General features: G+C 38.3%; 1 pseudogene; it reads left to right on the forward strand.

Moving 5' to 3' along the window:
- The window catches only part of LOC140508048 (uncharacterized), a 107,789-nt pseudogene that overhangs the window by 26,861 nt on the left and 58,908 nt on the right, over positions 1 to 22,020 (forward strand).

Genomic DNA, 22,020 nt, shown 5'->3' on the forward strand with positions numbered 1-22,020 from the left:
AAGGAGAATGGTGAGATAATCACACAGTAACCAGCTTTTTGTTGGAAATCTTCCACATGATGTAGACAGATCAGAACTAAAAGTTTTCTTCCAAAATATCTGTGTTTCAGCTCTGTGGCTCCACAGCATACTTATCAGATTGGCTAATATGACAAAACAGGAAAATGATAAATGTTGGAGAAGACGTGGAAAATTGGAACCCTAATGCATTGTTGATGGAGTTGTAAACTGATCCAATCATTCTGGAGAGCAGTTTGGAATTATGCCCAAAGGGCTATAAAATTGTGCATACATTTGATCCAGCAATATCACCACTATATCTATATCCTAAAGAAATTAAAAATGGAAAAGGAAGGACCCATATGAGAAAAAAAAAACATTTATAGCAGTTCTTTTTGTGGTGGTCAAGAATTGGAAATTGAGAGGATGTACATCAATTGGGAATAGATGAGTAAATTATGGAATATGAATGTAATGGAATACTATTGTTTCATAAGAAGTGATGAGCAAGCAGACCTCACAAAGACTTGGGAAGACTTCCATGAACTGATGCAATGTGAAGGGAGCAGAACCTGAAGATAACTCTGTACAATAACAGCAGCATTGTGCAATGACCAACTTTGTTAGACTTAGCTCTTCAGAGCAATGCGATGATTTCAGACAATTCCAAAAAGCTCATGAAGGAATATGCTATCCACATTCAGAGAAAGAACTGTGGAGTCTGAATGCAGATTGAAACATTATTTTCTGCTTTTGTTGTTTGTTTTATCTTTCTCACGGTTTTTCCCTTTTGTTCTGATTTTCACAACATGACTAATGTTGAAATATATTTAATATGATCATACCTGTATAGTCTATAGCAGATTGCATGCTATCTTGGGAAGTAGGGAGGGGAAGGAAGGGGGATAATTTAGAACTAAAAATCATATAAAAGTGAATGTTAAAACTAAAAATCAATAAATTTTTTTTTTTGAAAAGTGTTTATGTTTCATTCAAAGGTTTCAGGACATATTATTCCTTAAGGTTAAATTATTTACATCCCTAAATAGGAAGATACTTATAACTCCTGAGAACTGTATCACTATTGGATCAGATATAAGATGTATATATAGACAGACAGTGTGGATATAAGTTAACTTTGATGTGATGACATAAAAAAATTAAGGAGTTAAAATGAATTATACTGGTAGAATAGGAAAAGAAAAGACAGAATGAGATAAATTACATCACATGAAAAACTAGAAAACATCTACTACAGCAGATCGAAAAGAAGGGAGTGAGCATTGTCTGAACCTTACTCTCATTAGATTTGGCTCAAACATGGAATAATATACACATTCATTTGGATGTAGACGTTTATCTTACATTACAGGGAAATAGGAGAAGAAAGTGGAAGAAATGGGAGAGGGGCTGATAGAAGGGAGGGCAGATTGAGTGAGATTGTAGTAAGAAGCAAAAAGATGGTTTTGAGGAATGAAAAGAGGGAGAAAAGTATAAATAGGGGGAAATAGAATGGAGGGATGTAATGGTAATTTGAATTGGAAAATCTTTCCTATTTATTAATAGGCCATTAAGTCACCTGGAGTCTGTGGTGGGAGGAGTCTGCTGAATGTGTGGAATGGAAAGAGTAGAGCAGGAAGAAGCAAAGCTAGAGCTGAATTGAGAGGAAGTTAGTGTTGAGAGCACTCAGAGCTATGAAGGGTGTAGGCTCCTGGCTAGCATGAGTGATTTTGTGATTGTTTGTGATTTGTTTAAGAGAGTCTACTTGTGATGAATGTATTGGTCCTGGTTTGTGGGAAACATAGCAGGGGGAAGACTTGAGGATGGTGTTGTTCTCAGCATTGTTATTATGTATAGATTTTTGTTGCTGTGATGGATTTGGGTCTAAATAAATATTTTGGTTCTTCCTTCCATGTCAACAGTCTGTGGTATTTCACAATTCTAAATAGTGCCCTGATATTCATGGCTGCTGTGGGTGCTGTGAACATTGCATTGGCACTACAAATGGCGATGGGGATGGAATAGAGAAATATCTGACCTCTGTTTGGAGAGAGAAATGCAGAGGAGAGAGAGGAATAAATGGTCATCACAGCATGGGAAGATTTTTGTTCCTCCCTCAAAAGAGAATGGGTTGAAGGCACAGGGATTTGAACACTGAACACTGAGGCTACAGAAAGGAGAATCCAGAGATTTATAAAGATATCTTCAGGGAATTACAATGGTACCAGAGAAAGAAATGGCAGGAGTATGTAGGAGAGACTGGGCCTTGCTAACTGACTATCGAGTTGTATGTAAATGTGGAAAGTGGTTGCTGAACTAGAAGACTCAGATGGAAATGGATTTGGCTTGTTTGCAGGAGAGGCATTTTGACCTGCAATGTTCTGACTGTCTTTTGGGAGAGTAAGCTGGAGAGTTTCGAGAGACAGAAGAGAAGGCTGTTCTTGATTTTTCTCACAAGAGGTGAAAAGTTAACTATAGGAAAATGAATGCAGCCCTTGCACAAGCTGGGCTTGATCCTGGCCTAAACACACACTGGGAGGTTGTGTGGGAGGAGAAAGAAACAAGTGAGGAGGCTTAGGTTTGGCCACTATTAAGAAGGAAGCAGGAGAATCAGGGGCCCCCACAGTGTTTGGGGAGGTAAATGAGGATTTTACTCAGCAGGAGGTCACAGATATTTTGAGTTGGTTCACCCAAAATATGGGAAAATCATTGGTGTCTTAGATGGTGAGAATCAGTGAAAAAGGTAAATTTCCTCAAGAGAGACGAGTAATAACCAGTGGATTCAAAGTCAGAATAGATGGACAAGAAAAGAATTATTTGCTGCTCTGTTGATAGCAGGAGTTGATTTTGGAAGAATAGATGGCATTCCAACTAATGAACTGTATAAAATATACTGAGGAAAGAAGCTTGATAGAACTGCGCCTGCTGATCCTTCTGAAACATTGCATCCAGTTCATCACACCTTCACAGAAGATGGGAGGTTGGCCAGGCCCCAGCTCAGATTAAATAGGGGGTACCTATAGCCAGAATAATGACCTCAAAAGTGCAAATTAGAAAACAGTAAACAATGGTAAAGGAGGCTATGACAGTGGATCCATGGACTCTATAAGCATAACTGACCCTGTATCTACCCTGCTGCTGATTATTGTCTCCTTGTTTCTTTTTCTTTTTTCTATTCACCTTGTTCCTCAGATTTGTTTTCTGCAGGTCTAGCACCCTCCCCCTGTAGATACCTGATTGATTGAGCCAGATGTCACCCCCCCCCCCATCCATGACTGTGATATTTCACCCCTGGCCTTGGCATCAACCATGCTCTGGAAACCAGCTATACAACTGACTTCTCAAATGGGACCTCTTGTGGGAGGAACAGCTCTGTATCCAATCTCAGCAGTAAGTAGTTAAAGAAGAAGAGATCTTCAGTTCTTATCCCAAGATTCTGGATGCCATTCATTTGAGGCAGGAATGATGGGGTCCTTGTGCCCAAGCCCTACCCTAAGATATTGTTTCATGCCCTCATTTTGTGTGATTCCTGTTATATATATAAAGTTCTGTTAACACCAGTTGCCCCACTGATATATGCAGTGAATATGAAAAATCTTCTGGTCTAGTGTAATGGTAATTTGAATTGTAAAAACTTTCCTCTTCATTAATAGGCCCATTAAGTCACATGGAGCCTGTGGTGGAAGGAGCTTGCTGAATGGGCAGAGCAGGAAGAGGCAGAGGAAGAGAAGAGTTGAGGGGAAGTTAGTCTTTTTTTTTTTTTATAGGATCATACTGTGCTTATTATTCAGACTATTAAAAAAAAACAAACATTTGATTAGGTAGAACAAAATGCCACTTTTAAAACTCTCCAAGTCTTTTCTCCTGTGTCTGTAAAAATTATATAACATTTCTTTTTTTTTATTTTTTATTTTTTTAATGTTTAACAATCACTGCCATACAATTGCGATTTTATCCCTCCCCACCCACCCACCACTACCTCCCTCCCTCCCCACGACTGCATACAATTCTGTATAGATTCTACATATACTTTGCAATTGAGTATATTTTCACTATAGTCATGCTATGTAGTCAAACTAAGATAAATGAAAGAATCCGTATAACAAATCAGAACATGATACACAAACAGATACACATACACAAACATGATCTGCTACATTATGTGAGTGACTTCCATATTTCTCTCTCTGAGTGTGGAAGGCATTTTGCCTTGAGGTCCACCAGTGGGATTTTTTTTTTTCAGAAGTTCTTGTGTTATTACAAAAATCTAAGTCTACCAGAAAAAACACTCACACACTGTGGTTGTTGCTGTGCATAAAGTTCTCCTGGTTCTGCTCCTTTCACTCAGCATCAGGTCATATAAGTCCTTCCAGGCCTCTCTGAAGTCTTCTTGTTCATCATTTCTTATGGCACAATAGTACTCCATTACATTCATATACCATAATTTATTCAGCCATTCCCCAATTGATGGACATCCCCTTGACTTCCAGTTTTTGGCAACTACATAGAGTGCTGCTATAAATATTTTTGTACATGTGGGACCCTTTCCCATTTTTATGATCTCTTGGGGATATAGTCCTAGTAGCGATATTGCTGGGTCAAAGGGTATGCACATTTTTGTAGCCCTTTGGGCATAGTTCCAAATTGCTCTCCAGAATGGTTGGATGCCCTCACAGCTCCACCAACAACGAATTAGTGTTCCAACTCTCCCACATCCTCTCCAGCATTTATCATTTTCTTGTTCTGTCATGTTTGCCAATCTTATAGGTGTGATGTGGTACCTCAGAGTTGTTTTGATTTGCATCTCTCTAACCAATAGTGATTTAGAGCATTTTTTCATATGATTATAGATAGCTTTAATTTCTTCCTCTGAAAATTGTCTGTTCATATCTTTTGACCATTTATCAATTGGGGAATGACTTGTATGATTATACATTTGGGTCAGTTCTCTATATATTCTAGAAATGAGGCCTTTATCCCCGAGCTTAGCTGTAAAATTTTTTTCCCAATTTACTACATCCCTCCGGATTTTGGTTGCATTGGGTTTGGTTGTGCAAAAGCTTCTCAGTTTAATGTACTCAAAGTTATCCATTTTGCATTTCATAATGCATTCTATCTCTCCTTTAGTAAAGAATTCTTCCCTTCTCCATAGATCTGATAAATACACTATTCCTTGCTTCTCCAGTTTATTCATGGTATCAATCTTTATACCTAAATCATGTACCCATTTGGACTTTATTCTTGTGTACGGTGTCAGGTATGGGTCTATGCCTAATTTCCGCCACACTGTTATCCAGTTTTCCCAGCAATTTTTGTCAAACAATGAGTTCTTATCCCAGAAGCTGGGGTCCTTGGGTTTATCAAACAGAAGGTTGCTATATTCCTTGCCTACTGCATCTTGAGTGCCAAGTCTATTCCACTTGTCTACCTCTCTGTTTCTTAGCCAATACCAAGTGGTTTTGATAATTGCTGCTTTATAGTACAGTTTGAGGTCTGGTAGCGCTAGGCCACCTTCCCAAGCATTTCTTTTCATTAGTCCCTTTGATATTCTGGACCTTTTGTTTTTCCAAATGAATTTTGATGTTATTTTATCCAGCTCTAGAAAGTAATTGTCTGATAGTTTAATTGGTATGGCACTAAATAAGTATATTAATTTGGGTAGAATTGTCATTTTTATTATATTAGCACGGCCTATCCATGAGCAACTAATGTTTTTCCACTTACTTAAATCTGACTTTATTTGTGCAAAAAGTGTCTTGTAATTGTGTTCATATAATCCCTGGGTTTGTTTTGGCAGGTAGACTCCTAAGTATTTTATACTGTCTCCCCTAACTTTAAATGGGATTTCTCTTTCTATCTCTTGCTGTTGGACTTTGTTGCTAATATATAGGAATGCAGAAGATTTGTGTGGGTTTATTTTGTACCCTGCAACTTTGCCAAAGTTGTTTATTAATTCTAGTAATTGTTTACTTGAATCTCTGGGATTCTCTAGGTAAATCATCATATCATATGCAAAGAGTGATAACTTAGTTTCTTCTTTGGCTATTTTAATTCCTTGGATATCTTTATCTTGTCTAATTGCTACAGCTAACATTTCTAGCACCATATTAAATAATAGTGGTGATAATGGACAACCTTGTTTCACCCCTGATCTTATTGGGAATGCATCTAGCTTATCCCCATTGCATATAATGCTTGCTGAAGGTTTTAGATAGATACTGCTTATTATTTTATGGAAAGTTCCCTTTATTCCTGCATTCTCCAATGTTTTTAGTAGGAATGGATGTTGTATTTTGTCAAAAGCTTTTTCTGCATCTATTGAGATAATCATGTGGTTTTTGTTAGCTTTGTTGTTGATGTGATCGGTAATGCTAATAGTTTTCCTAATATTGAACCAGCCCTGTAGTCCTGGTATGAATCCTACCTGATCATAATGTATTAATCTCGTGATAAGATGCTGTATTCGTTTTGCTAAAATCTTATTTAAAATTTTTGCATCTATGTTCATTAGGGAAATTGGTCTATAATTTTCTTTCTCTGTTTTGTCTTTTCCTGGTTTGGGTATCAAAACCATATTTGTATCATAGAAAAAATTTGGGAGGACTCCTTCTTCCCCAATTTTCAAGAATAGTGTATGTAGTATTGGAATTAACTGTTCTTTAAATGTTTGATAGAATTCACTTGTGAATCCATCTGGCCCTGGAGATTTTTTCCTAGGGAGTTCATTGATGGCTTGTTCAATTTCTTTTTCTGAGATGGGGTTGTTTAAGTATTCAACTTCCTCTTCTGTTAATCTGGGCAATTTGTATTTTTTAAAATATTCATCCATCTCGTTTAGATTATCGAATTTGTGGGCATAAAGTTGGGCAAAGTATTTTCTAATTATTGTTTTAATTTCCTCCTCACTGGAGGTGAGTTCACCCCTTTCATTTTTAATGTTAGTAATTTGGTTTTCTTCTTTCTTTTTTTTGATCAGATTAACCAAAGTTTTATCAATTTTATTAGTTTTTTCATAAAACCAACTATTGGTTTTATTTATTAATTCAATAGTTTTCTTTATTTCAATTTTATTAATCTCTCCTTTGGTTTTCAGTATTTCTAATTTGGTATTTACTTGGGGATTTTTAATTTGTTCTTTTTCTAGCTTTTTCAACTGCAAGCCTAAGTCATTGATCTCCTCTTTCTCTATTTTATTTATGTAAGCATTCAGAGATATAAAACTTCCCCTAATAACTGCTTTTACAGTGTCCCATAAGTTTTGGTATGTTGTCTCACTATTGTCATTGTCTTGAATGAAGTTGTTGATTGTTTCTATGATTTCTTTTTTAACCCAATCCTTCTTTAGAATTAGATTATTTAGTTTCCAATTGATTTTTGGTTTCTCTTTCCATGGCCTTTTATTACATGTAATTTTTAATGCATTATGATCTGAAAAGGATGCATTGATTATCTCTACCTTTCTGCACTGGATTGTGAGATTTTTATGTCCTAGTACATGGTCAATTTTTGTAAATGTTCCATGTACCGCTGAGAAAAAGGTATATTCCTTTCTATTCCCATTTAATTTTCTCCAAAGTTCTATCATATCTACCTTATCCAGAGTTTTATTTACCTCCTTAACCTCTTTCCTGTTTATTTTGAGGTTGGATTTATCTAGTTCAGAGAGGGGAAGGTTGAGGTCCCCCACTAGTATAGTTTTGCTATCAATTTCTTCCTTCAACTCCCCCAGCCTCTCCTCTAAGAATCTGGATGCTATACCACTTGGAGCATACATGTTTAGTAATGATATTGCTTCATTGTCTATGGTGCCTTTTAGTAGGATATAGTTTCCATCCTTATCCCTTTTGATTACATCTATTTCTGCTTTTGCTTTGTCTGAGATTAGGATTGCTACTCCTGCCTTTCTTACATGAGCTGAAGCACAATATATTCAGCTCCATCCTTTGACCTTTATCCTATGTGTATCCCCCCGTTTCAAATATGTTTCTTGTAAGCAGCATATTGTTGGATTATGGCTTTTGATCCATTCTGCTATCCGTCTCCGTTTTATGGGAGAGTTCATCCCATTCACATTCACAGTTATGATTACAATCTGTGTATTTCCCTCCACCCTCTTTCCCACCATTTGTGCTTTTAACTCTCACGTCTCCCTTCCCCTCCTCAATAGTATTCACTTTTCTCCCCCTCCTCCTGCAGCCTTCCCCTCCTTCTTTTGACCCCCCTCCCTTTTAGTCCCCTTTACTCTTATTGCTTCTTTCCTCCCTTTTAGCCACCCTCCCTTTTCTTTCCCCTTCCCCTCCTACTACCTATAGAGCTAGTTAGGCTTATCTACTTAAGATTATTGTTCCCTCCTTTGAACAAATCAGATGAGAGTACCTCTCAAACAATGCTCATCTCCCTCCCCTCCTTCCCTCTACTATAGTTTTGTACTTCTTCCTGTGATATAATTTGCCATTTTCTGCTTCCCCCTTTCCACACCTCCTATTACATTCCCTTCTCATACTTAAATCATATTTTTGACATGACATCATTTACTTTATGCCCGTTCCCTCTACATATATCCCTTTTATCATAATAGCTGCACAGTTCTCAAGATTAACAGGTATCATCTTCCCTTATAGGGAGGTAAACAGATTGCCCTAATTGAGTTGCAAGTTTTTGTTTTTGTTTTTTCCCCTCTGTTTACCTTTTTATGATTCTCTGGAGACCTGCATTTGAAGATCAAATTGTCTATTGAGTTCTGGTGTTTTGGTCAGGAAGCTCTGGAAATCCCTTATTTCGTTGAATGACTTTCTCCTTGCCTGAAATGTTATGCTGAACTTTGCTGGGTAGTTGATCCTTGGTTGAAGTTCCAACTCCTTTGCCTTACGGAATATTGGGTTCCAATTCTTTCGATCTTTTAATGTAGAAGCTGCAAGGTCCTGTGTGATCCTGACTGTGTGACCTTGATATTTGAATTGTTTCTTTCTGGCTGCTTGTAGTATTTTCTCCTTCACTTGGTAGCTCTGGTATTTGGCAACTATATTTCTTGGGGTTTTGAGTTTGGGATCCCTTTCGGGAGGGGAACAGTGGATTCTTTCGATGACTATTTTGCCCTCTGAGTCTAGTACTTCTGGACAGTTTTCCTTGATGATTTCCTGGAAGATATTGTCCAGACTCTTTTCTTCATCATGGGTTTCTGGCAGGCCAATAATTCTTAGATTTTCTCTCCTGGATCTATTTTCCAGGTCAGTTGTTTTTCCAATTAAATATTTTACATTTTCTTCTATCTTTTCATTCTTTAGATTTTGTTTGACTGATTCTTGTTGCCTCATTGAGTCATTAGTTTCTACTTGCCCAATTCTAATCTTGATCGTATTGTTTTCTTCAGTTAGCTTTCGCATCTCCTTTTCCATCTGACCAATTTTTCCCTTTAAGGAGCTATTTTCTCCATTTAATTTTTGTACTTCTTTTTCCATTCGACCAATTTTCCCACTTAGGTTTTGGGTTTCCTTTTCCATCTGATCAATTTTCCCTATTAGGTTTTGAGTTTCCTTTTCCGTTTGATTAACTCTTCCTTTTAGGGAATTATTCTCTCCAGTTAATTTTTGAACTTCCTTTTCCATTTCTTCAATTTTCTTTTTCAGAGTGATGTTCTCATCAGTGAATTCTTTTTTTATAGTTTTAAAATCATTGGCCAGTTTTTCTTTTATATCCTTCTTCAGACGTTCCAGGTAATCTAGTTGTGCTTGCGAGAAATTCATAGTCCCATCTGAGGTTTCAGATGGAAGTACAGTCTCAGCTCTGACCTCTTTGGTGTTTGTGTTTTGGTCCTTGTCCCCATAGAAAGATTCTATGGGTTTTTCACTTTTCGTCTTCTTTTTCCAATTCACGATGTTGGCTGAGTGTTGTAGCTTTTGGTTCTTTCAGTCAGAAGATACAGATCTTTTAAGTTGAGTTGATGTTTGTCTAGGCGAAAAGCAGGCTTTTGTTGTTGTTGTTGTTGTTGTTGTTGTTGTTGTTTCCCAGATCAACCCTGGGGTTAGCTTGATAGGTGTGTGGGAGGGGTGGTCTGGTCTCAGGATATCTCCTCAGCTGACCTGAGGCAAAGACAAGGTCAGGGGATGGTGATCCCAGCTTCCCTATTGTCTTCCCTTTTCCCTTGGAGGGCTGGGGCACTCCTAGAGGCTAATGCGTGTTCCCGCCCCTCCCAGGGCTTGTCTCCCGGCTCTGAGGCTTGCCTGGGTCTCAGTGCGAATTTTCTCTGCCCTGGGTCGTCTGTCCCTCCAGATAGCCTCCGCCACCATAGGAAGTATCCCCCTTTGCCACTTTTCCAGCCTCTGGTGTTATGAGACCACCCGCCCCCTTCTGCTGTTCCCACTGATCTAGGATTAATCTGGGGAAGAATTTTATGGTTCCCTCACGGTCATCGGGGTGGAGGGGAGAGCACTTACTGATCACTCCGGCATCCCAGCTCCTGGATGTTCAAGTAGTGACCCACTGAGGTCCCGTCTTTAGGCTGATGATTTCAAGGGCTGTTGCGCTGATATCGTTGTCTCGGCCTGGCTTATCTCCTGCTCCGCTGGTCTCGCCCGCCACCCTCGGGCCCCTTGGGTCCCCTCCGCCCTGCCGCGCCGACCACGCTGCGCTGTGCGCCGGGGTCTTACCCCCGCGGAACAGATCCCTCCCGTGGACCCTCCAGTCCAGCCTGGGCTCCGAATCCGTCAAAGTCTGTCTCCCACTGGATTCTACACCTCCAAAGTCTGGTCAGACTCTCCCCCCAGAGATATCCAGAGGAGTTTTTCCAGGAGGTTAGGTGAGTCGTTGCTTTCACTCCACCATCTTGGCTCCGCCCCCCCGGGAAGTTAGTCTTGAGAGCAATCAGAGCTAGGAAGTACGCAGGGTCTTGAGTAGTGTGAGTAAAAGGGCTTTTTTGTGATTTGTTTAAGGGGATCCTGCTTGTGATGAATATAATGGAACTGGTTTGTTGGAAGCTTATTAGAGGGAAGGCTTGGGGACAGTGTTGTCTTCTGCATTGTTACTGTGTATAGATTTTTGTTGCTGTGATGGATTTGGGTCTGAATAAATGTTTTGGTTCTTCCTTCCCTGTGGAGAGTCTGTGGTATTTCGTGATTCTGAGTTGTGGGGTGACATTCAAGGCTGATATGGGCACTGTGAATATTACATTGGTGCTACCATTCCCAAGCCACACCAAATGTAAAATTATATTATTAAGCAGGAATCATCAAAACTATTTAGTACTGACTAAGAGACAGAGTTGTCGGCCTGTGACTTAGAGTAGATCCACAAGATACTCTCCAGTATAGCATGCAATCTGATACAGGCTACATACAAGTACAATCCTATTAGACATATTTCCACATTGGTCATGTTGTGAAGGAAAAATTTGAACCTAAGGGAAAAAAAGAGGGAAAATAGCATGACTCGATCTTCATTCAGATTCCATAGTTCTTTCTCTGGATTTGAATAGCATTTTCCATCATGAGCCTTTTGAAATTATCTCAGATCATTGTATTGCTGAGGAGAGCTAAGTCTGTCAAAGTTGGTCATCATGCATTTTTACTGTGACTGTCTATAATGTTCTTCTCTCTTCATTCAGCAGCAGTTTATGTAAGTCTTTCCAGGTGTTTTCTGAAATTTGTTTGCTCATCATTTATCGTGTAACAATAATATTCCACCATGACATTCATATATCATAGCTTGTTCAGCCATTCCACAACTGATTTGCACCCCCTCAATTTCTAATTCTTTGCCACCACAAAAAAGAGCTGCTATAAACATTTTTACATATGTGGAAAAACTGAATATCTTAATAATAAAACATAAATAAAAGAAAACTCTCCAGAACTTATGAACTGCAGAATCAGCAACAACTGATGAAAATATAGAACACCTCCAGAAAACAATGCATAGGGAACCAAAAAAAAAATTATGCTTCAGATACAAAGGCACATAGTTACCAAATTTAACAATCTCAGTATCAAATAGGAGAATGTGCTAGTGACTGGAGAAACACCTCCAAATATTATATATGGAATGAAGCTTGGGTATCTCAGTGGCATAATAGATAAAGTGGCATGCAAAGAGTAAGAAGGATTTACCATGCTGAGTTCAAATCTGGCCTCAGACATTATCTCTGTGACCACGGACAAGTCATCAGTGCAGTTTATCTCATTTTATTTATCTGTAAAATGAGTTGGAGAAGAAAATGGCAAACCACTCCGGTATCTTTGTCAAGAAAATCCCAAAAGGAGACACACAATCAGGAAATGATGGGAATAGCAATAGCAAACAAAGCCTGCAGTCGTCTTTTTTTTATTATTTTTTTTTCCACAGAGGCAAAGCATGTAATAGAAATATCATTGAATATCTACAGTTATACATCTGTTCAGGCCTCAATATCTCTAGTTTGTCCAGTAGTATGTGATTCATTTTTTTATGTTGTGAATCTCTTTTTTTGAACTGTAATAGTTCTAGGATTCCAAATTTTTGCTAAAGATAGCTTTTCCTAAGTAATTTGCTATCAAAATTCATCTGTGCCCATAAGGAATGTTTGTAGGAAAGCCATAAACTGCCAAAAAACATCTTTCACAACACTTTGAAATCTGTAAATCTCTCTGGTTTCCGCTTGAAATCTTCCAGTCATGCTGTTCTGATCTTAATTTATTTACTTCCTCCAAGTGCTTACCCAATAGCAGGATATCTATCTATCTCCATGCTCATACAGCCTAAATTTAGAGAAAGGGATTGAGAACCATATTCTAAAGTTGCATTTCTTATTTTTTTCATTAAATAGCTTTTACATTCTCACCACGAGATACTCCAATTAAAAAAAAAAAGCCACAGAAACTCCTGTATCAATTATGCATAGTCAAGAAAAACAAATTCCAGTATGGGCTATGTCCACACAAATGTCTTCAAATTATTTACTTATGAATTTAGTTTTCAATAACTTTTGAACTGTACAAAAAATTCATAAAAAAACTGAAAAAAAAGACACACCTTTTAAAATCAAGAAACACTCCATTAGAGGCAGCCTATTGTTACAGGGACACTATAATTCCCAACTTTCTGGTGGTATTGTCATGTAAAATCAGTATTTCCAAAGGATTTTTATTTTCTCAGGTGAAAAGTATTATATGTTCTGAATGACTCTCCCTTAATCTGTTCTTTGGTTGCTATGGTGATTAGTCATCTACTTACACATTTAAAGAGAATTTTGAATGAAAAACGCAAATATGTTTCAAGTCACAATACAAAATGCTGAATGCATTTGACACACTTGTACTGCTGAAACAGCACTTAATCCCTTATTAAATATCATTCTAAGAAATTCCAATTTATTTAGCAGAAAGGAGTGGATAAAAGCTTTTGAAGGTTAGTAAGTTCTACTCCATTCTTCACTTTGTTCTGACCTTGATCAGACTTTAATAATTACAAAAAACCTCTAACTCAGATTTCATTTGAACCAGATGCCTAAGAACTCTGTCTTTATGTGCACATGTACCAAATTCTACTTTTTACACTCAATTTGGTTCCTCAGTGATGAAGTCCATTGACCATATGCTTTGACTTTGAATCTATAAGGCACAAATATGTGTATATGTGTGTGTATATATATATATATTTATATATCTCTATATATACACACATATGCTTATATGCACATATATGTATATGTGCATATATGTGAATATATATTTTATATATATGTATATATGTGTGGGGGGGGATACTTCATAACTCTTAAGGTGCGTTAATCAACATCATGAACTCAAGAATAGCTTGAATCTTTGGTTTATTTTAGTTATTTTTACCAAATTACCTACATTTTTATTCCATAGTCACTATTCTCAAGCTTAAAAAGACACATACCTTATTTTATCATGAGGACTTTTTAAAAATGATAAAATTTTATCAAAAATGTTTATTAATATAAAATTAGCAACAAGAAATTTACATATTGTAAAGCAAGCACCCTGACACATCCAGGATGGCCTGCTATCACAGGTTCTTTGATCTGCTTTTCTTAAAGAAGAAACAACTCTTGAGGGGTCAGGAATCATTTTAATTAAGCACATATATCATTCACTTAGTTCAGGGGGAAAAGTCAGCACCCTCAACTTCAGAGAAAATACAGAGAAACAAAGAACAACCAACAGAACCTCTGACCATAAGCAATATATACATCACATATTAACAGACAGAAAACTGTCTGACCATACATACATAGTTACCAAAGACAGAAGCACCAAAATCTGGGTTTTCAAAAACAGGGGGCTTCTTAGTGGCTGACCAGAGTCTTGTCTGACCAAACAAACACTTCCAATAGTAATCCCCAAAGTAAACCTTCACCTCAGAGTATTTATAAATTTTTCAGAGTCAGAGGGCATCACAACCCTTGAGAACCAGTGAATTAGAAATTAACAAAAGATGTGGTCCTCCTCTAATCAAGCTTTCCTTAATGGTCAGGTAGGGAAGATCTTTAATTCTCTGATTAATATTACACATATTATTATACATAATTTAAATTTTATGGAGAACAATCAGGTTTTCTAAAAGAATGAAAAAGGTGAGAAAAATGGCATCATTTTCTATTTTCATATATCTGGTTTGATGGAAAATAGTCACATTCCTATATCTACTGTGCATCAATTTCTTGTGATGTTATTTTGGTTGAAATATATTAAGTAAATAGGAAAGCTAGGGGGAATAATGGATAGAGTCTCATGACTGAAGACAGGAAGATTCATTTTCATGATTTTAAATCTCGTCTCAAATATTTACTAACTGTGCGACTTTGGACAAGTAGTGTTAATGTATTTTCACTTAATTTCAATATGTCCCACACATTAATAGGCCCATGTGACTGGATTAAGTCACGTGGAATCCTAAGTCACATGTGGTAGGGGAACCTTGGTGAATAGGTAGAAAAAGATGGATGGAGCAGAACTGGAAGGAAGTTGGTGAGAGCAGTTAAGATGGCAGTGAGAGAGAACACAGGCAGACACAACTGGAGTTGTGAGTGTACGCTTATGGGAAGACCTCAGCCAGGCGCGGGATTTGGGGAGACTTTAGTCTAGGAAACTACCTTCATCTGGAGTTCAATATATCCCTTTCAGAATGTAGTGGTTAGCTGCATACTGGGTTTTGGTGGAGACTGAACAACTGACTTTAGGCCATGATGTAATACTAAGGCCTGAAATCCTGATTATGGCCTGGCTAAAAAGTACTCCAGCTTCTCACAGACTTGGTTATGCACAAGAAACTACCATAATTAAATGGAAATGGTATATAAAAAATAGATCCAAAATAGGCAAAAGTGGAGTTTCTGCTTTACCTGAATCTATAGCCAACACAGATACTGAGGGAAATGATACATTCCTTGAACCAAAGAAACTGTTGGTAGAATACTTGGTAAAAAACGGAATGAAGGAAATCATGGATTAACTGAAGAACTAAAGTGACATGCATAGTTTACTGATGGGATAGCAAAATATTTGGGTCACAAAAGACATTGGAAAGTGGTAGCCTATAGTGCATGTACTAGGCAGACTTTGGAAAGTACTGGGATAAGTGGAAGCAGTCAATATGTTGAACTTATGGCAGTACATCAAGTTATGAAAATGAAAAAAGGACAGTGTCATACATTCACTGATTCATGTGTAGTTGCTAATGAATTAACTACATGGATGCCCATGTGGAAAAAACAAAAATTGGGAAATTCATGTTAAACAAGTCTGGGGTAAAGAATTACGGGAAGAGGGGGAGGAGCCAAGATGGCAGAGTAGAAAGACACACATATGCTAACTCAGAACCCATAGCCCATAAAATATCCGTAAAGAAGAACTCCGAACAAATTCTGGAGCAGCAGAAGCCACAGAACAACAGAGTGGAGGAGATTTCTGTTCCAGAGAGTCCTGAAAACCTGACACAAAAGGTCCATCACCCTCCAGACCAGAGCAGAGCCCAGCCCTACCTTGGTCGTGCAGCACCAAGAGGAGCAGATCCGAGCAGACTTAAGGGACAGAATCTCCAGTAGCCATGCAAGTCCCTCCCCCCAGAGGTGACAAGGGTCTGTGAGAGGGTCTCTGGCTGGTCGAGAGGAGAGTGGGGTGTCCCCATAACTAAGGCCCCCTCGGGAGGCAGCAGCTGGGGCAGTGGCAGATAGGAGCTCCCCAAGCAGACAGGAGCCTGGATCCACTGTTGAAGGTCTCCCCATAAACTCCCTGAGGGAACTGATCCCTGTGTAGCAGCCCTGTCCCCACCTGAGCACCTAAACTTAATCTCACACTGAATAGTAGCCCTGCCCCCGCCAAAAGCCCTGAGCCTGGGAAGCAGCATTTGAATCTCAGACCCCAAGCCCTGGCTGGGTGGATCTGGAGGTGTGGTGGGTGTGGAGAGGTAACTCAGAACTCAAGTAGCCAGTTTGGAAAATGCCCAGAAAACAGGAAAAAAAATAAGACCATAGAAGGTTATTTTTTTTTTGGTGAACAGATATCTCCTCCCATCCTTTCAGATGAGGAAGAACAATACTTACCATCAGGGAAAGACACAGAAGTCAAGGCTTCCATATCGCAAATATCCAAAATAAATTTCCAAAGGGCTCAGGCCATGGAAGAGCTCAAAAAGGATTTTGAAAATCAAGTGAGAGAGGGGGAGGAAAAACTGGGAAGAGAAATGAGAGAGATGAAAGAAAAGCATGAAAAGCAGGTCACCACCTTGCTAAAGGAGACCCAAAAAAATGCTGAAAAGAACAACACCTTGAAAAATAGGTTAACTCAATTGGCAAAAGAGGTTCAAAAAGCCAATGAGGAGAAGAATGCTTTAAAAAGCAGAATTAGCCAAATGGAAAAGGAGATTCAAAAGCTCACTGAAGAAAATAGTTCTTTCAAAATTAGAATGGAACAGATGGAAGCTAATGACTTTATGAGAAACCAAGAAATCACAAAACAAAACCAAAAGAATGAAAAAATGGAAGATAATGTGAAATATCTCATTTGAAAAACAACTGACCTGGAAAATAGATCCAGGAGAGATAATTTAAAAATTATGGGGCTACCTGAAAGTCATGATCAGAAAAAGAGCCTACATATCATCTTTCATGAAATTATCAAGAAAAACTGCCTTGATATTCTAAAACCAGAGGGCAAAATAAGTATTCAGGGAATCCACTGATCACCGCCTGAAAGAGATCCAAAAAGAGAAACTCCTAGGAACATTGTGGCCAAATTCCAGAGTTCCCAGGTCAAGGAGAAAATATTGCAAGCAGCTAGAAAGAAGCAATTCAAGTATTGTGGAAATACAATCATGATAACACAAGATCTAGCAGCTTCTACATTAAGGGATCAAAGGGTGTGGAATAAGATATCCCAGAAGTCAAAGGAAGTAGGATTAAAACCAAGAATCACCTTCCCAAGAAAACTGAGTACAATACTTCAGGGGAAAAAAACGGTGTTTCAGTGAAATAGAGGAGTTTCTGAAACAACCAGAGCTGAAAAGAAAATTTGACTTTCAAACACAAGAATGAAGAGAACCATGAAAAGGTAAACAGTAAAGAGAAGTCGTAAGGGACTTACTAAAGTTGAACTGTTTACATTCCTACTTGGAAAGACAATATCTGTAACTCTTGAAACTTTTCAGTATCTGGGTAATTGGTGGGATTGCGCACACACACACACACACACACACACACACACACATACTCACACAGAGAGACAGAGAGCACAGAGTGAATTGAATAGGATGGGATCATATCTTTAAAAAATGAAATTAAGCAGTGAGAGAGAAATATACTGGGAGGAGAAAGGGAGAAAGGGAATGGGGCAAATTGTCTCTCATAAAAGAGGCAAACAAAAGACTTTTTAGTGGAGGGAAAAAGAGGGGAAGTGAGAGAAAAACATGAAGTTTTCTCTCATCACATTTGACTGAAGGAAGGAATAAAATGCACACTCATTTTGGTATGAAAACCTATCTTACCATACAGGAAAGTGGGGGAGAAGGGGATAAGCAGGGTGGGGGGGATGATGGAAGGGAGGGCAATGGGAGGAGGGAGCAATTTGCAGTCACACTTTTGGGGAGGGACAGAAACAAAAGAGAGAATAGAAGCAATTGGGGGCAGGATAGGATGGAGGGAAATACAGTTAGTCTTATACAACACGACTATTATGGAAGTCATTTGCAAAACTACACAGATATGGCCTATATTGAATTGCTTGCCTTCCCAAAGGGAATGGGTGGGGAGGGAAGGATGAAGAGAAGTTGGAATTCAAAGTTTTAGAAACAACTGTTGAGTACTGTGCTTGCTACTAGGCAATAAGCAATACAAGTAATGGGGCATAGAAAGTTGTCTGGCCCTACAGAACAAATGAGAAGATGGGGACAAGGGAAGGGAGGGATGATAGAAGAGAGGGCAGATTGGTGATAGGGGCAATTAGAATGCTCGGTGTTTTAGGGTGGAGGGAGGGGACAAACGGGGAGAAAATTTGGAACTGAAAATGCTATGAAAATGAATGTTAAAAGTTACATAAATAAATTTTAAAAATATTTTGAGAAATATTTATTTTGCCCTCTGGTTCTAGACTATCAGGGCAGTTTTCCTTGATAATTTCGTGAAAGATAATATCTAGGTCTTTTTTTTTTATCATGGATTTCAGGTAGTCCCATAATTTTTAAATTGTCTCTCCTGGATCTGTTTTCCAAGTCAGCTGTTTTTCCAATGAGATGTTTCACATTATCTTCTGTTTTTTCAGTCTTTTGGTTTTCTTTTGTAACTTCTTGGATTATCATAGAACCGTTATCTTCCCTGAACTCCAGTCTCATTTATAAAGAGCTATTTTGTTCAGTGAGCTTTTAAACCTCCTTTTCCATTTGGCCAATTCTACTTTTTAAATCCTTCTTATCCTCCTTGGCTTTTTGGAACTCTTTTTCCAATTGAGTTAGCCTATTTTTAAAAGTGTTATTTTTCTTAGTATTTTTTTTTTGATTCTCCTTTAGCAAGGTACTGACTCACTTTTCAAGCTCTTCTATGGCCGGAGCCCATTTCATATTCATTTTGGGGGTACTGGAGGCAGAAGCCTTCACTTCCTTTGACAGTATGCATTCTTCTTCCTTATCCAAAAGGATGGAAGGAGATTCCTGTTCCTCAATAAAGTAACCTTCTATGGTCTTATTTTTTTTCTCTTTTCTCAGCATTTTCCCAGTCAGTTACTGGACTTCTGAATTTGTTGTCAACAGGAGGGTCCTAGTGCTCCTCTTCCCCCCAGCACTGTGCTCAGGATTGAGATTCAAGTCAGCTGCTCAATTCCCCCAGGGGCTTTGGTTGGGGGCAGGGCCACCACTCAGGGTTGAGGTCCAAATCAACTTCTCAATTCTCCCAAAGGCTTTAGGTTGATCAGCTGGGACAATGGACCTAGGCTGCTTCTGTGGCTTCTGTAGCTGCCCACTGTCTGCTGCTGCTGCTGCTCCTGTCACCTCTGCCCCCTCTCACCCAGCTAGGAAAGCCCTCCCATATTGACCTTTGAAGCTTTCTTTGTCGCTTGTGGGTTGAGGAATCTGGGACCCTCCATGCTAGGGATTCTGCTCAGAACAGGACCTGTTCAGGTCCTGTTCCTCCCTGTGCTGGCATGCAGCCAGGGCTGGGCTCCTCTCTGTTCAGTGTCCTGTGGGCCAGAATTTTCCTATCAGCCTTCCAGGTTACCTTTGGCTGGAAATCTCTTTCACTCTGTCATTCTGTGGCTTCTGCTGCTCTACAATTTGTTGAGAGTAATTTTTTACAGGTATTTTGTGGGCTGTAGGGGAATCACTATAGTATGTGATCTTTCTACTCTGCCATCTTGGCTCTGCCCATGCAAGATCCTCTTCTTAAAATTTCAAATGACTGGCATCAAAGTCACAGATTATATTTTCCTTGATGTGAAGATGAAAAGATCATGAGAAGAAACTTGTAAAACGTTCTCGTTTAGTTATGTTTGATGAGGACTTAAAGGTGGCAGAGGGAGGAATATTGAGAGTCGTGTATACCAGTTTTTGTGTGAGTCACTTTCTCTAGATAGATAATTAAATATCTAAGAAGGAAGAAAGCAGATATTGATATTGGGTTATCATTATTTCTTAGTAACACTGAGTAAGTGATGAGGAGATATTTTTTTTTCTTTTTATCTTTTTAAAACGTAATACTACATTTTAAAAAAATCACTCTAATCTACTCTTCTACTCTTTCCCCCTCATTCAGTCCCCTCCATACTACCACCTCCAGCATGATTTAATTTTTAAATGGTGTATTTACAAGGCAATATTCACAGCACTTAGGGGGACTATGAATATGCCAGCATAGGTCAGAATTGCAAAGTGTAACAGTCTTTCCACATAGAAGCCTGAAGAAAAACATTTATTCAGAAACCAGAAAGTCAGATCCCCAAACCTGAAAGCCACATCTATCATGGTAGCCATGAAATCAATATACATTATCATTGCAGAGAGCAAAGCCAAGTCTCACCACCTCCGACCTCAGACCTGCTGGGGCCTGTTTGCCTGTGTCCTCTCTCTCCTTCCACCCTAACTGTTCTCAATAGCTTCCTCCCGGTTCTTCTCCACCCTCTTATTCCACCCATTCAGCAAACTCCACCCAATACATGTGACTTAGGATTCCATGTAATTTAAGCAGTACACGTTGGCCTATTAGTGAATGGGAAAGATCTACCCATTTAAATTGCCATTACATATGGAGATAAGTGGTTGTAATGTATGGTTGTAATTAACATCATTTGAGCTGATTTTCCTTCTACTTTGATCTTTATTTATCATTCATTAAATGCTAGTATAAAATTCACTGCATTTATTCTGCATTATATAAATATAACATTTATATATATTGTTTATTTATAATTCACTGCATATTTTCTATTTAAAAGTAGTATAAAGAGAAGATGCAAATATATATTTGTTTTTGTTTAAATCACACTTTTTAGGTCCAAATTCATTTACCTGTCGTATTTTAATTCTCAAAATGGTACCATGAGGTAAATATTAATAACAATAATACATAGCACTAATTATATATGTATATATGCACATATATATTAATACAAATAGTAATGACAATAGCAATCACTTATATAACACTTTATCTATTGAAAAATACAAATATTATCTAATTTTATCCTCAAAACGATCTTTATATGTGGGAAATATGTTGTCTTTATTTTATAGATTAGGAAACTGAGGAAGACAGAGATTGACTCACTTCCTCAGGGTTACACAGCCAGTGTCTGAGGCTAGTTTCAATCTTAAGCCTTTGAAAATCCAGGTCAAATGTTTTATCTACTGTGCTACCTTGCTGCCATACCTACACAGATACACACACACTACATATGTGAACATGCATATATATGTTTATATTGACATATTTTGGTATATACATATGGCATTCTAACTATTGCATCACTGTCTCCAAGGGCACAGAGCTCACCTCCAAGGGATATTCTTTCTCAACCATTAGATAATCAGAGTAACAGACAAGAGACTGTTTTTCACACTGGTACTTGGAGCTCTGGGTGCCTAAGTAATAATAAGATTGTTATTGCCCTGAGGGACAAGTTAAGAAGAGGAGAAGACTGAAAGCTGCCAAGAGGGAGGGAGATAGTAGAATGGGTGAACCCTGAAGGATAATATTAGGGTTGGTTATTCTGGGGACATGCCACACAATTAGGAGTCTAGGTGAGGGAAACTGAGATTTATCTACTTCAATGCTTGTTTGATTGGTCACAAACTCCTTGGGTTATGACTTTGAACCTGGACTATTGAGACCGCTGTTTTAGTGTACTACTATTCCATTGAAGTTGGTTGAGCAAAAAAAAAAATAATGAGAAACTGATACCAGTTCTAGGACCACTAGCTTTGGTTATATATTATTGAAGTATATTGGATATTAGTAGGAAAGACAATCCAAGTAACAATCGCATAATTCATTTGAAATATTAAAACCTTCAAAAAAAGTACTTTGAAACCTTATACAAGCTT

The sequence above is a fragment of the Notamacropus eugenii genome, chromosome 5 (genome assembly GCF_028372415.1).
Source record: "Notamacropus eugenii isolate mMacEug1 chromosome 5, mMacEug1.pri_v2, whole genome shotgun sequence".
In the NCBI taxonomy this organism is placed as follows: Eukaryota; Metazoa; Chordata; class Mammalia; order Diprotodontia; family Macropodidae; genus Notamacropus; species Notamacropus eugenii.